This window comes from Phascolarctos cinereus, unplaced genomic scaffold (genome assembly GCF_003287225.1).
Source record: "Phascolarctos cinereus isolate Bilbo 61053 unplaced genomic scaffold, phaCin_HiC Scaffold_7;HRSCAF=346, whole genome shotgun sequence".
Lineage (NCBI taxonomy): Eukaryota > Metazoa > Chordata > Mammalia > Diprotodontia > Phascolarctidae > Phascolarctos > Phascolarctos cinereus.
The window spans coordinates 120,404,180-120,416,834 of record NW_027556180.1 but is presented as its reverse complement, the minus strand read 5'-3'; the positions used below and the strand labels follow the sequence as shown (position 1 = coordinate 120,416,834).

General features: G+C 41.5%; 1 pseudogene; it reads left to right on the top strand.

Moving 5' to 3' along the window:
- The first annotated feature begins 2,699 nt into the window (after positions 1–2,699).
- LOC110212480 (large ribosomal subunit protein uL6 pseudogene) lies at positions 2,700–9,118 on the top strand (annotated as a pseudogene).
- The last annotated feature ends 3,537 nt before the right edge of the window (positions 9,119–12,655 follow it).

The following is a 12,655-nucleotide window of genomic DNA, read 5'->3' as shown; positions in this document are numbered from 1 at the left end:
TTTGGTGGACCATAAAGTGGACAAAGTAAAGGGTTAAAAACAAAATAAAATGTAACATTGCATTAACAGAAGTTTTCTGTCCTAGGCAAGATAAATGAAGTTCACCTATATTCTGCATTGGCCATGGCACATCTGAAATATTATGAGCAAATCAAATCAACAAGCATTTATTAAGCACCTACTAAGTTCCAGGCACTGTTCTAAGCACTGAAGATACAAGGAAAGGCCAAAACAAAAAACAAACCAGTCTTTCAAGGAGCTCACAGTCTCAAAGAGGATGATGTATGAAAACAACTATGTACAGACAAGGTATATGTACAGACAAGGTAAACTGGGAGGTAATTTTAGAGGGAAGGCACTAAGACTATAATGGACTGGGAAAGCCTTCTTGCAGAAGGTGGAATTTGAGCTGAGACTTAAAGAAAGCCAATGAAACAAGGAGGCAGAGATGACAGTTCATGAAAATGCCTAGAGCAAGAGCAAGAAACAGCACAGAGTTCAGAGTTACTGGATCACAGAGTTCATGAGAATGAATAAGGTCAGTTCTGAACACATCAATCGACATTAAAAAACCAGAGTGACTTGGACTTGTGACGGGCCAAAAAACATTACATGAAGATGGTTAAAAAAACAAAGATTTTTTTATCTAGGTCATAATAAGACTTTGTGAGGAACAGAGTCCCTATTTTTAATTGAAAATATGCCATGTGAATTAAGAATCTATAGTTCTATGTACCAGACCTAAGACTAATAAAGCAGATTTTATAAATATAAATACAACTAAAATTCCCAGCTGTTCAAAAATAGCAGTTCTGACATTTGCACATGAAGATTAAAGAAATGATCACAAATAATTCTGAAAAAATTGACCACTACTAGCCCATTCCCCTGAACTAAAAGCACATTTACCCAACAGTGGAGTTTGAGACAAAATAAGCCAGTATCAGGCTTCCCAGTCTGATATTTACTCAACCACATATCTTTTCCCACCAGGTTTACTTTCCCAAAGTTATAACCTTATTACAGAATCAAGACATTTTATAATTAAGATCACCTAGGAACAAGGTCCAGTGTTAACTATATAACATAAAACTATTCAGAAGTTATATAATCATACCTAAATAGTAAGAAACCTAATGACTAAAGAATAGTTTCACATTCAGTCTTGAGTAGCATGTTAAAATCAGTAACATCAAGGAATAATTCTTGCTATAATTTATAAATTAAAAGTTTATTTCCACACTCTGGTCTTGTCATGAAAAAAGAAAAAAAAACTGTAGCTTTGTAGCATTTCTAAAATTCTGTGAACTAGGAATTTCAATAGCTATGAAATGCTGGGTTGGATGAAGTAAAAAGACATTTGCTGGATACTGTGCTGATTCAGAATAGAAAAACAAACTTTTTGTTGTTTTTTTTTCCTAGATAACCTACTGAAAACATACCTAAATGCCTTCAGAGGAAAAATATTATGTTTTTTAAAAATCCACCCACTGGTTGGTTTAGGAGTTTAGAAAGGAGATTATGTAGTGAGGATATTTTGCAAAATATAATCTGAATATTTTCATATGTAATTTCTAAGGAAATAAAATTTCTGAATACTTATGCTACTTGAAATCAGGAAACAAAAGCTAAAATGCATAAAAATGGACAACTTAAAATTCATGTATTGGGTAACGTTAACAAATAAAGATGTGAGGTTTCAAATAACAACAGAATAATGTTGTTTAGTGCACTAAAAACTGTGGAGTTGAGCCATTTAAAAAATGACCTTAAAATAAAATTCACACTCCTAACTTAAAACAACAGTCCAGTAAAGGGCAAAAACCACTTCCCGACCACCTCTTCCAGAAGCCAAAGGTAGCTTTTGCTTCTCGGACTTTCACACGCACCAGAATCGTTTTCTGATACCACCCTACTCCATACTGATTTCACCGCTCCAAGTCCTCATCCCTGGAATCAGTAAAAAAGGGGGTGGGGCAGTCTCCAAGGAACAGACTGGCTTTCAATTAAGGTTTAGTAAGAAGGTGCAAAAGCTAAATTTACCCATTTAGAAATCTGGGAGGAGAAAAGTGGGGCGGAGCAGAAAACAAGGTGTGTCGATGAGGGCATGGGAAGATGATGGGGGAAGGTGATTTCACCGAGCTGGAGGTGACTCAGGAGGTGAGTTTACAGGGCTTGCACTCCAGAAGAGTGGAAAACTCAACTCCCCTCTCCAAGAAATGCATTTAAAGGGAATTATGGAATCCGACCCTAGCAAGAAGTTATGAGGAAGGATGGCGAAGGGAGGGAGATCGCTGCTGGGGAGCGGATGGGAGAAAGCAGGCTATTGGGAACAGAGGCCGAGGCCGGGGGATGAATGCAGGGGCCCGGTCACCGCCAAGATCCAGCGGGAGAGGCTGGAAAGAGGAGCCTCCGGCGAGACTAGCAGCGGGCGGAGGCCTCGGCGGAACGAAGACCCGACCAGTGCGGGGGGCGTGGAGCAACCTGGAGGCCGGGCAGGCGGGGGACGAAGCACTCGAGGCTCCCGGCTACAACTCACTCACCTGGTTGGTGACCTGAAACGGAAAAAAAGAAAACGTGGGTCAGGGATCCACTCGTCGGGCTTCCAGGCCGCCTCCGCCCGGCCCGACCCGTTCAGCCCCGCCAGCCCGCCGCTCACCTCGGGATTGGCCTCCAGAGGCAGCCAGCGGTGACTCTCCATGGCCGGCTCGCTCGGGTTTCGGCTCAGTCTCCCGGCTCTAGCTCTGACAGCCACAGGCGCCCTCGCGGCTTCCGCCCCCGCGCCTCCTGACCCGGGGCCGGCCCAACCCGCCCCCCCGTCGTGGGGAGGGGAATGGAGAGCAACACGTCTCAGCTACGCAAGCCTCTCGCCCCTACTTTTGATTCCCTGCGCGGCTTCCCGATCTGAGTTAAATCACCAATTGCAACGAAGTCAGGAAGGAAAGGTCGAAGCCTAGGAACGGGGAAGAGTGACCCTGAATCCACCGCTCACTCCCCTCTGGCTTCTGGCACTTGGGCTCTTCCGAGTCCCCAGGCCGAGTGAGGCGCCTGTACGCACGCGCCTGCCTGGCGCCGCGTGGTCTCCGGCTACCTCTTCTTTTCTGCTCTAGCTACGGTTCCGAGGCGCTAGGGGGCGCGCGCCGCCTCCTCGGTCTGCAGAAGAGGCTAATCTGCTTGCAGGAATAAGCTGCAGCCACTAGGGGGCGGTGGTTCCTCTGTAACATTTCTCTTCCCCTCGTGTGGCTCTTGGGCAGGGTGGAATAGCCCTAATCTGCTACAAGCGTGTCTAGGCGCGCTGAGGTTTCTGGACCGTCCTGACACTATTGCGTGCATTTTTTTCTGGAGAATTGGGGTGCCTCCTAACACTGCGGAGGGAAGGACCTTTTGCCAGCTTGCTAAAAACCCTCGAAGGAAAAAAAAAAAGACAGACACAGGCTTTACTGCTAAGGGAAAATCCAGGGATCAAGGAGAGGAGCATAAATGAAGAGTAAGTCATCTAGCAGAATATGTCCAAAAAGGTTATTAAAAGCTTTAAAAAGCTAGTCTGCTGTCTCGTCTCAATAAGGTTCCCATAATTGCCTAAATACAATCTGCTGCAATCACCTCAATCGACCTTCTACAAAATAACTTGACCAGAAAAGATAGGAGATTTGGGGATATTTTTCTCCCCATAAATCTGTAATCTCTGCATCAGAGAGAGGGCACTGGGTGCACCCAGGGTATATTAATATACTCTTGCAACACCAAATTGGAAACAAGGCCAGAGAAATGCCATCCTCTGAGATTAAATAAGCATAAAACTAATTGAGATTGTCTGCAGGAGTAACTCACCCTTAAGGGAGAATTTGTGAATAATGAGATCAGGATCTAAATGTAACTGATATAAAATGAAATGCAATCAATTATAACTTGTCTAAGAAAATGCCTTGACAGAAAGTGGCGATTTCTTTTCAGGAACTCTAGAAAAATGCAGAAGCAAGAAGTAAGACTTAGCTTATTGCTAGCAGATTCTAATGATCATTCTGATGACTTTTTTTTTTAATCTTCCCTCCCTAGGACTCAGATATCACCCTTCTCCACTTCAGTAGATTGTTTCCATTCCTCTTCCTCACCATGCCCCCTCCCAACCAGTCAATTGCCAAATATCTTCACACCTATTCCATCTGCTCCCTTCTCTCTAGTCACAGGACAGCCACAATCCAAATTATCTTTCTTGGACTACTTTAGTAGCCTTCTAATTTGTCTCCTTTCATTTATACTTTCCCCTCTTTAGCCTAAACTCCACAGCAGTGACAAGTTGATAGATTAACACTCTTAATATAGGAATGACCACATCACTGCCCTGATCAAGAAGCTCCAGAGTTGTTTCCTCTCAATACTGAGAAAAAGAGAGGAGATCTTAGCCTCCCTGGGCTAGCCATTCAATCTTCTTACAAATTCCACATTGGTTGCCTTGCACCTCAAACCCCCTTTGCAGCGACATAGCAATCTGTGCCTAAAGAATGAATCCACCTCCAGACTGAAACCTCTAAGGATGATGATAATCTAACTGAACTCAATCTTCAATGATTAACATGTTTCTACTGGATCATACCCCCACCATCCCAGTAATTCTGAACCCCAACTTCTCATTTGGTTTAAAACTAACTTTCCATTCCCCACTTATTCCCATCTCCTTCAACCTAACCTCCACAATGTCCCACTCTAAAGCTACCAACTCTTTCCACTGTGCTCTCTAGAATGCTCGCTCTGTAATTAATAAACTTGCTTTCATCTTAAACCGTTTCCCTTCTCACTCCTTCTATCTTCATGGTCTCATTAAGACCTGGTTCCAGATGACACAGCTTGGAGATTTCTTGCTACCCATTGCTTTTTCCAGAATCTCCCTCTATCATTATCAGTCTCCTTCAAACACCCTGATCTACCAGTTCCTCCATTTATTCATTATCCATAACCTACTCCTTGACCCCACCTCAGCTACACGTAACAGCTATACCTCGAGCTTGCCGTCACTCACAAAAGTTCTACTTCCATGTTCGTAAATTCTGAAATTCCTTTATCAGAGCATAATCTATTGTCATTCTACTTCTCCTTTGTTTTGCAACATCTAACTCTGTTCTGTTTCCTCCCTAAGATGTCTACTCCCCCTTCAGTTCTTTTCCAGGCCCTCACCCCTATTAGCTATGCTCACCTCCTTCCGCATCTTGAACCCTGGTAAACCAGTTGAACTCCCCACAATCCTCATGTTTCAAGTCTCTTGCCCCTTTTTTCTATCAACAATGTTGCCCTATCAAACCCCACCTTTGTATTACTCCCACTATCCATTGTCTTCATTATTTATTATTCACATGTGACTGAATAAAACTGGCAAAAATCATGAAACCATGAAACTAGGTCACCACTATAAATTTATGTTACATATTATCAACTGGACCCTCATGAAGCAGGGCAATCCTTTTCCACTTCCCTGATTGACCCACTATCCCACCTACCTTAACACATTTTCCAAATCTTTTCATCCCTCTTCAAATTTTCCACGGTTTGCCTTCCCTCTACCCTTTTGGCTGAGAACCCTGACTTATGTTTCACTGAAGAAGTTGACCTAGAGCTCTCTCTTCTTGATGTGATATCACATCATTCAGATGCTTCCTCCCATTTTCTCCTCCTGTAATCCTGTATTGAATGAAAAAATGGCTGTTCTCCTAGCCAAGGCAGATCCTCTACATGAACAAGTGATCAGTGCCTTTAAGTACTTAATAAATGTTGACTGATTAATTCCATACTATCTTCTCAACAGATCGACCCCTTTATTACCCTCACTCCGACTCATCTTCAAACTCTTCATATCTGCTAGTTACTTCCCTACTGCCTACAAATATACAGGTGTGTCCTCTAACTTCAAAAAAACCCTCATTTGATCCATCCACCTCTGATACCTACTGTCCAGTATCTTTCTTGCTTTTCACAGCTAAACTCCTTGAGAAGGCCATTCTTTTCCTCTCACTTTCTTCTTAACTCCGCAGTTTGGCTTCCAACATCAACATTCAACTGAAACTGCTTTCTTCAAAGTTACTAGTAGTTGGGGCGCAGTGGACAGAGCCACCGGCCCTGAAGTCAGGAGGACCTGAGTTCAAATGTGGACTCTGACCAAACACTTGACCCGTACTGGCTGTGTGACCTTGGGCAAGTCACTTAACCCCAATGCCAAATATAAGTGCCTTTTTTCAGTTCTCATCTCTAACCTCTCTGTATCCTCATTTACCCTCTTCTCTTTGATACAATCTCCTCTAGATTTTGATGACACCACTCTCTCCTAGTTATCTACCTACCTATCTGACGACTCAGTCTCCTTTTCTGGATCTTCATCCAAGTCACTCCCACTGACCGTGAGAATACCCCCAAGGCTCTGACCTGGGTCCTTTTCTTTTCTCCTTCTATACTTTTTTCCTTGGTGATCTTTTCATTTCCCATGGATTCACCTATCATCATGGGGTTGATTCTCAGAATGATTTATCCTGCCCTATCCTAGAGTCATATCACCATCTGCCTATTAGACATCTCAGACATCTTACCCTCAACATGTCCAAAACTGACTTATTATTTTTCCTCCTCTAAACCTCCCCTCTTCCTAAATCCCCTTTTACTGTTGAGGGTGCCACCATCTTTTCATTTACCTGAAAACCTAGATGTGATCCTCAACTCCTCAATGTCTCTTCCCATATTGAAACAATTCCCAATTCCTATCAGTTCTACCTACATGGTATTTCTTATATGTGCCCCACTTTTCTCCTCTGACACTACAACTGCCTTGATACAGGCCCTTGTCATCTCATACCTGGATTATGGCAATAGCCTTCAGGTTGGTCTCCCTGTCACTAATCTTTCCCTACTCCATTTCATTCTGACTCCAGCGATATCAAACTCAAATTGCAACCCAGTCACTAAAACCAACGTAAGACTCCCTGCTGGTGCACATTTACTTAGAAAACTACGTGTTAACATTATCCATATTTTATTGTATTTGTATTTACTTTGTGAAATATTTGCCAATTCTATCTTAATCTGGTTCAGTCTGCTCTTGGGAGTGATGTGGGCCTCAAGCAGCCAGCTGTCCCACCTGTTTGACACCCCTGTTTCACTCAAATGTCAAAAAGATCTTCCTAAAGCACTCCTTATGCAATAAACTCCATTGTCTTCCTATTGCCTCCAGAATCAAATATAAACTCCTCTCTTTGGCATTCGAAGTCTTTCATAACTTACCCTCTCCCTCCCCTATGCCAACACACACCTTTGTAGTCTTCTTACACCTTACTTCTTGCCACTTACTCTGTGATCTAGGGATACTGGCCTCCTTGCTATTCCTCACACACCACACTCGCCAGCCAGCGGTGTCTTTTCACTGACTGTCCTCGGCACCCATGATTTTCTGTCTCCTCACCTCTGCCTCTTGTCTTCCCTTACTTCAGGACCCAGCTAAAATCCTACTTTCTGCAATGAGTTTTTCCCAATTCCCCTTAATGCTAGTGCCTTGCCTCTAAAATTATCTCTGACCTTTCTTGTATATATCTGTGTAAATAGTTGTTTGTATATTGTTTCCTCTCTTAGATTGTAAGCTCCTCAACATCAGATACTGGGGTTGTTGGGTTGGGGTTTTTTTCCCTTTCTTTATATCTGAAGCACTTACGGTAGTCATTTAATAGATGCTTATTGACATGACTTGACTGTAAGCTTCTTGAGGGGAAGGACTGTTCATTCTTATCTTTGTAACCCTCAAGCCTAGCATAGAAGATGGGGGGACAGTTAATCAAGCCCATCTGCCTACTTTCCCCACAAAGTAGCAAGAACCATTTTCTAGATGGGTGATTTTGTGGGAAGCCAGCAACCATACCAGAGAAATGTGTTTATGTACATAACTTACATATCTGGATATTTAAATACACAAGTGACCAAACCATGGATGCGGAGGCTAAGAGCAAAGTTGCTAGCTGTCTTTATGCCTGCCTTCCTGACCAATGTCCTTATCTAGCCTGTGAAGTTCCTGAGTCCTATGCCAATGTGTGATCTAGGCTGCCCATCCCCAAGCACAGCAGCCAGGCCAAGATCATAGGATGACAGCAGCAAAATGGTTCCCCAGTCTTCCCCTTTTATACAGAAAAGTTCCATTTCCAATGTAGGCTGTTATGTTTTATGGGATTTCCTCTCCCCACCCTACCCCCTTTTAAAATTTATGTCTCATGGGGCTCAGGGGTCAGAGACCAAACTTTGACTTGAGAATCCAAGTGACTATAGTCTAGTAGTGGTGGTAGGTTGATATACTATGCTGGAAGCATTGGTTGTCACTCCTCCTTACTGTGTGTAGTGCTACCTCTTCACCCTCTGTAGACTCCCTCTTGGCTCAGCCTCTTGGCATGATTTGATTTTCCTTTTGAGGTGGCTGAGGAGACTCTCTTTGGTCCATTCACTACCAGAATAAAGCAGCCAGACCATCGACATCCCAGAAAATGTTGACATCTCTCTTAAGGTTATTGTGAAGGGGCCCAGAGGAATCCTCCTTAGGGATTTCAACCGTATCAGTTGAAAATCAGAGCTCAGTCTCCTTGGAAAGAAGAAAAGAAGGCTCCAGGTGGACAGGCAGTGGGGGAATCAAAAAGAACTTGCAACCATACTTACAATCTGTAGTCATGTACAAAACATGATCAAAGGCATTAACATGGATTTTTTTTTACAAGATGAGGGTCTGTGTATGCTCACTTCCCCACCAATGGTGTTATTCAAGAGAATGGCTCATTTGTTGAAATCAGAAATTTTGGGGGTGAAAAACATGTCCAAAGAGTGCTCATGAGACCAGGTGTTGCTTGTGCTGTTTCTCAAGCCCAAAAAGATGAGTTAATTCTTGAAGGAAATGATATTGAACTTGTATCAAACTCGGCTGCCCTGATTCAATAGGCCACCACAGTCAAAAACAAAGATATCAGAAAATTTTTGGATGGCATCTATGTTTCTGAGAAAGGCAGAGTGCAACAAGCTGATGAATAAGTTGGAAAAAATGCCAAAGGCCATGTCCTGAGGAGTCAACGTTTATTCAGATGTCAAAATAAAAATAATTTTTATAATTTTATTTTTTAATATTTATTTTTAAAATACAGCTATTGACTTGTTTGTCTGGAAATATCTGGGTTGAAGTCTTCTCTCATTACTCCAGGGGAATGGTAAAACTGAATCAACAATTCTCTCATATGTAGTAGCTCTGAGCCCCTCGTCAGGAAAAGTTGCCCTGGTAAACACCTTTCATAGTTGAAAAAAAATTTTCTTCTCTATCTGTGAGGTATCCCCTTTGCTTCATTGTCTTTCTCAGTTGCATTTGAATAATGAAACACATAGATTAACAAACACACTTATCCTGCTTTAAAAAAAACAACTAAAAGAAAACAGCAAACAACAAAATATTAAGAAATGAAATATGGGCAGAGTATGCTTCTTTCCAAAAGAGAGAGGAAGGGAAAAGGGGAAAAGGAATCAGCAGTTTTGGATCTGCCTCTTTACATGAATTTAGCAAAGACAAAATCTACCTAGACATGTTCCGAGGCCCCAGAGTTTTACACTGGCAGCTTCATGACTGCACAACCCCTTTCATTTCCATGGTAATAGCTCTCCAAAGTCTGCTTTCCCATTCTCCTGCTATGCCCCCACTGGGGCTACTTCCTTAGGGTACTTCTTACTCTGCCATTTTTCTCAAAACTCACCAATTTTCCCTGTTCATATGCTTCTGTTGATCCCTGAGGCAATTACCAATTATTGCAGTGGCCACCCCACCTGTCTGCCACCACCTATGCTCTCCTTCTATGGTTAATACTAGTAGTGTTAAACTCAAATAAAAACAGGGCCACTAATCAGAACATAATTGATGCCTGTGGGACACCTATTAACTTAAGTTTTAAAATGTGATATTATCTGTTTTATTGTATTTTTATTTATTTTGTTAAATATTTCCCAATTACATTTTAATCTGGTTGTGGCCTCACAGAGAGTGCTGTAGGCCAAATGCAGCCCATACCTCATGTTTGATTCCTTTGAGACAAGAGAATTAGTTTGTCAGTCAAAGTCTGGCCATTCCAGAGTCAGGGCAATTCCCAGTTGATGGAGGAGGGGACAATTCTGATTGGAATTTCCATCTGAACCAACAAGCATTCCTTTCCTGTGTCTATATCTCCCTGGTAATCCAAAAGGGCAGTACAATAGGATCACAGATCTATAGCTAGAAGGGACCCTAGGAGTCATGTAGTCCAACTACCTAATTTTACAGATGAAGAAACTCAAGGCCAAAAAGGTTAAGGCAATTGCCCAAGGTTACCCAGGTAATAAGTGACAGAACAGCAATTCAAACCCAAGATTTTCCCCATAGTTGATGTAATCACCAAAAGTAAGAACAGATAACAGAAATAACTGGGTATTGTTATGCTAACAACATGTGAAAATATATCTATGCACTGATTCAGAAAAGCAGTAAGCAATTGACTGGCAAAGACTAGGTACTCCCCTAGAGGCCTTTAAAAAGTTAAGCCTGCCAAGTCTTGGAAACCACCAGAGAGTAGAGAGTTTATCAGTTCCAGAGAATTTGAGGCATAGTTAAGACACATACAGAAGGTAGCAGAGACACCCACTCTCTATGGAGTAGAGTAGAAGGTGAGGGCAGGCAGGTGGAATGTGACCATTACAATGACCGGTAATTACAATGAGGATCAGTAAGAGCATTCACACTGGAAAAATTGATGAATATGAGAGAAGTAGTAGAGTAAGAGGTACCCTGAGGAAGCAGCCCCTGAGAATGGGAGAAAGAGAACTAGCCTGAGAAAAAGAGTAGAGCTGTAGAAACGAACAGGTCCAGGGAGGCTGGTATATCAACCTATCCAGCAGAAATACCACACACGGTATATAGAAAGCATTAGTACTCTGCAAGGAAAGAATGAAGACCAGGACATTGTAGTTCGGAGACCTTAACAAGTGTTCCCTACTGTTTGTTCAATTTTTTTTTTAAGGCAATTGGGGTTAAGTGACTTGCCCAGGGTCACACAGATAGTAAGTGTCAAGTGTTTGGTCTGAGGTCACATTTGAACTCAGGTCCTCCTGACTTTAGGGCTGGTGCTCTATCCACTGCGCCACCTAGCTGCCCCTCAAGTGTTCCCTACTGGTGAGCACCTTGCTACAGGTATACTCTAAGTTTGTACCTACTCTTCCCATCAGTGCTGTGTATATTTATAGGAAAGTATGCCCCAGGTTTATGAGGGAAATGTCTTTTACCTATTTTTCTCACTGTATCATCTTAGTAAATGCCTTTGCTTTGAGTTAATATTGTGTCCTGACTACTAAAGGTAAGATCACTGGTAGGGGTTTATTAGCTATAATTTCAGGAAGTTCAGATCTTGTGATTTGTCATGCCTCTAGGGGAACCCAAATAGCAAACCTGTGAGTGCCAAATTGGGGGGGAGAAAGGGGAAAGGCAGGCCAAAGCAGGTACTACATAAAATAAAGTTTGTTTACATAATTAACATCTTAGCAAAATTTCTCTGTCTACTTTACTAATTCCACACTGAGCAAGTTTTGGTCAAAAAACAGGCCCAGCTACAAACATTAAAAAAAAAATTGGTTTTATCTTGAGAAAGCAGAACTAGCTAGGAAGAATGAAAAACTCATGCAAGGCATTCAATATTTCAGCAGCATTGAAAAAGTCCCTGTAAAATTTTACAGAAACTCTTTATAAAATGTGTATATTAATGTAAATATATATACATACTCTTCACCTGTCATAGATGTCAAGTTTTTATTTGCTTTTTTTATTTTTGAAAAGCAAATAAAAAGACAGTCATTCAAGATTCTGCCCTTTATTAGAGGTAAAGGTTTTTCATTTTATTTTTTAACTGTTAAAGTTTAATTCAAGCACAAAGCTTCTTAAAGGGGTTAGGGAAGGTGTCAAGAGATAGAGATTTTAACAAATATGACTGGTTTTAAAATACTTGCCACTTACTAATAAATGCATGTATATAATAATATAAAGGCAGTTTAGGTCTAGCCTAAATCAATTAATCACAGAAGTCCCAGTCATCTCAATTGAATCAATCAAAAGTAAACCAGTTATGTCCTTAATTAGTCTGAAAGGGTCATAGGACTTTGGGTCATTAAATAAAGACTGATGATGACACATAGAAAATAAGAAAATAGTTCAAATACTGCCTAGGACACTAGTTGTATGACCCTGGGCAAGTCACTTTATCTCTCTCTGCCTCAGTTTGGAGATAATAACACCTAACTCAGTCAATAAACATTTAAGTGCCTGTAACGTTCCCTCCAATCAGGGGTCAGAGGCTATTGATGAGCTATGTGGTTTTGAAGGATGATGGAAGATAATGGAGAACTCCCATGGCTGTTTTGAGGATAAAACGAGTTAACATTTGTAAAGTGCTTTGCAAACTTTAAATATATATTTAAATACAGAATAAATAAAATATAAATGCTAGTTATATTGTTTTATCTTAACTATAGAATACACTGAGCAGGTTAGCTCCCAAACTATTTTGTTTGTCCCCGTTTCTGGATTCAAATCTCCACTCTGCTACATACAACCTGTTTGACTTCAGGCAAATTGATTTACCTCTTTGGG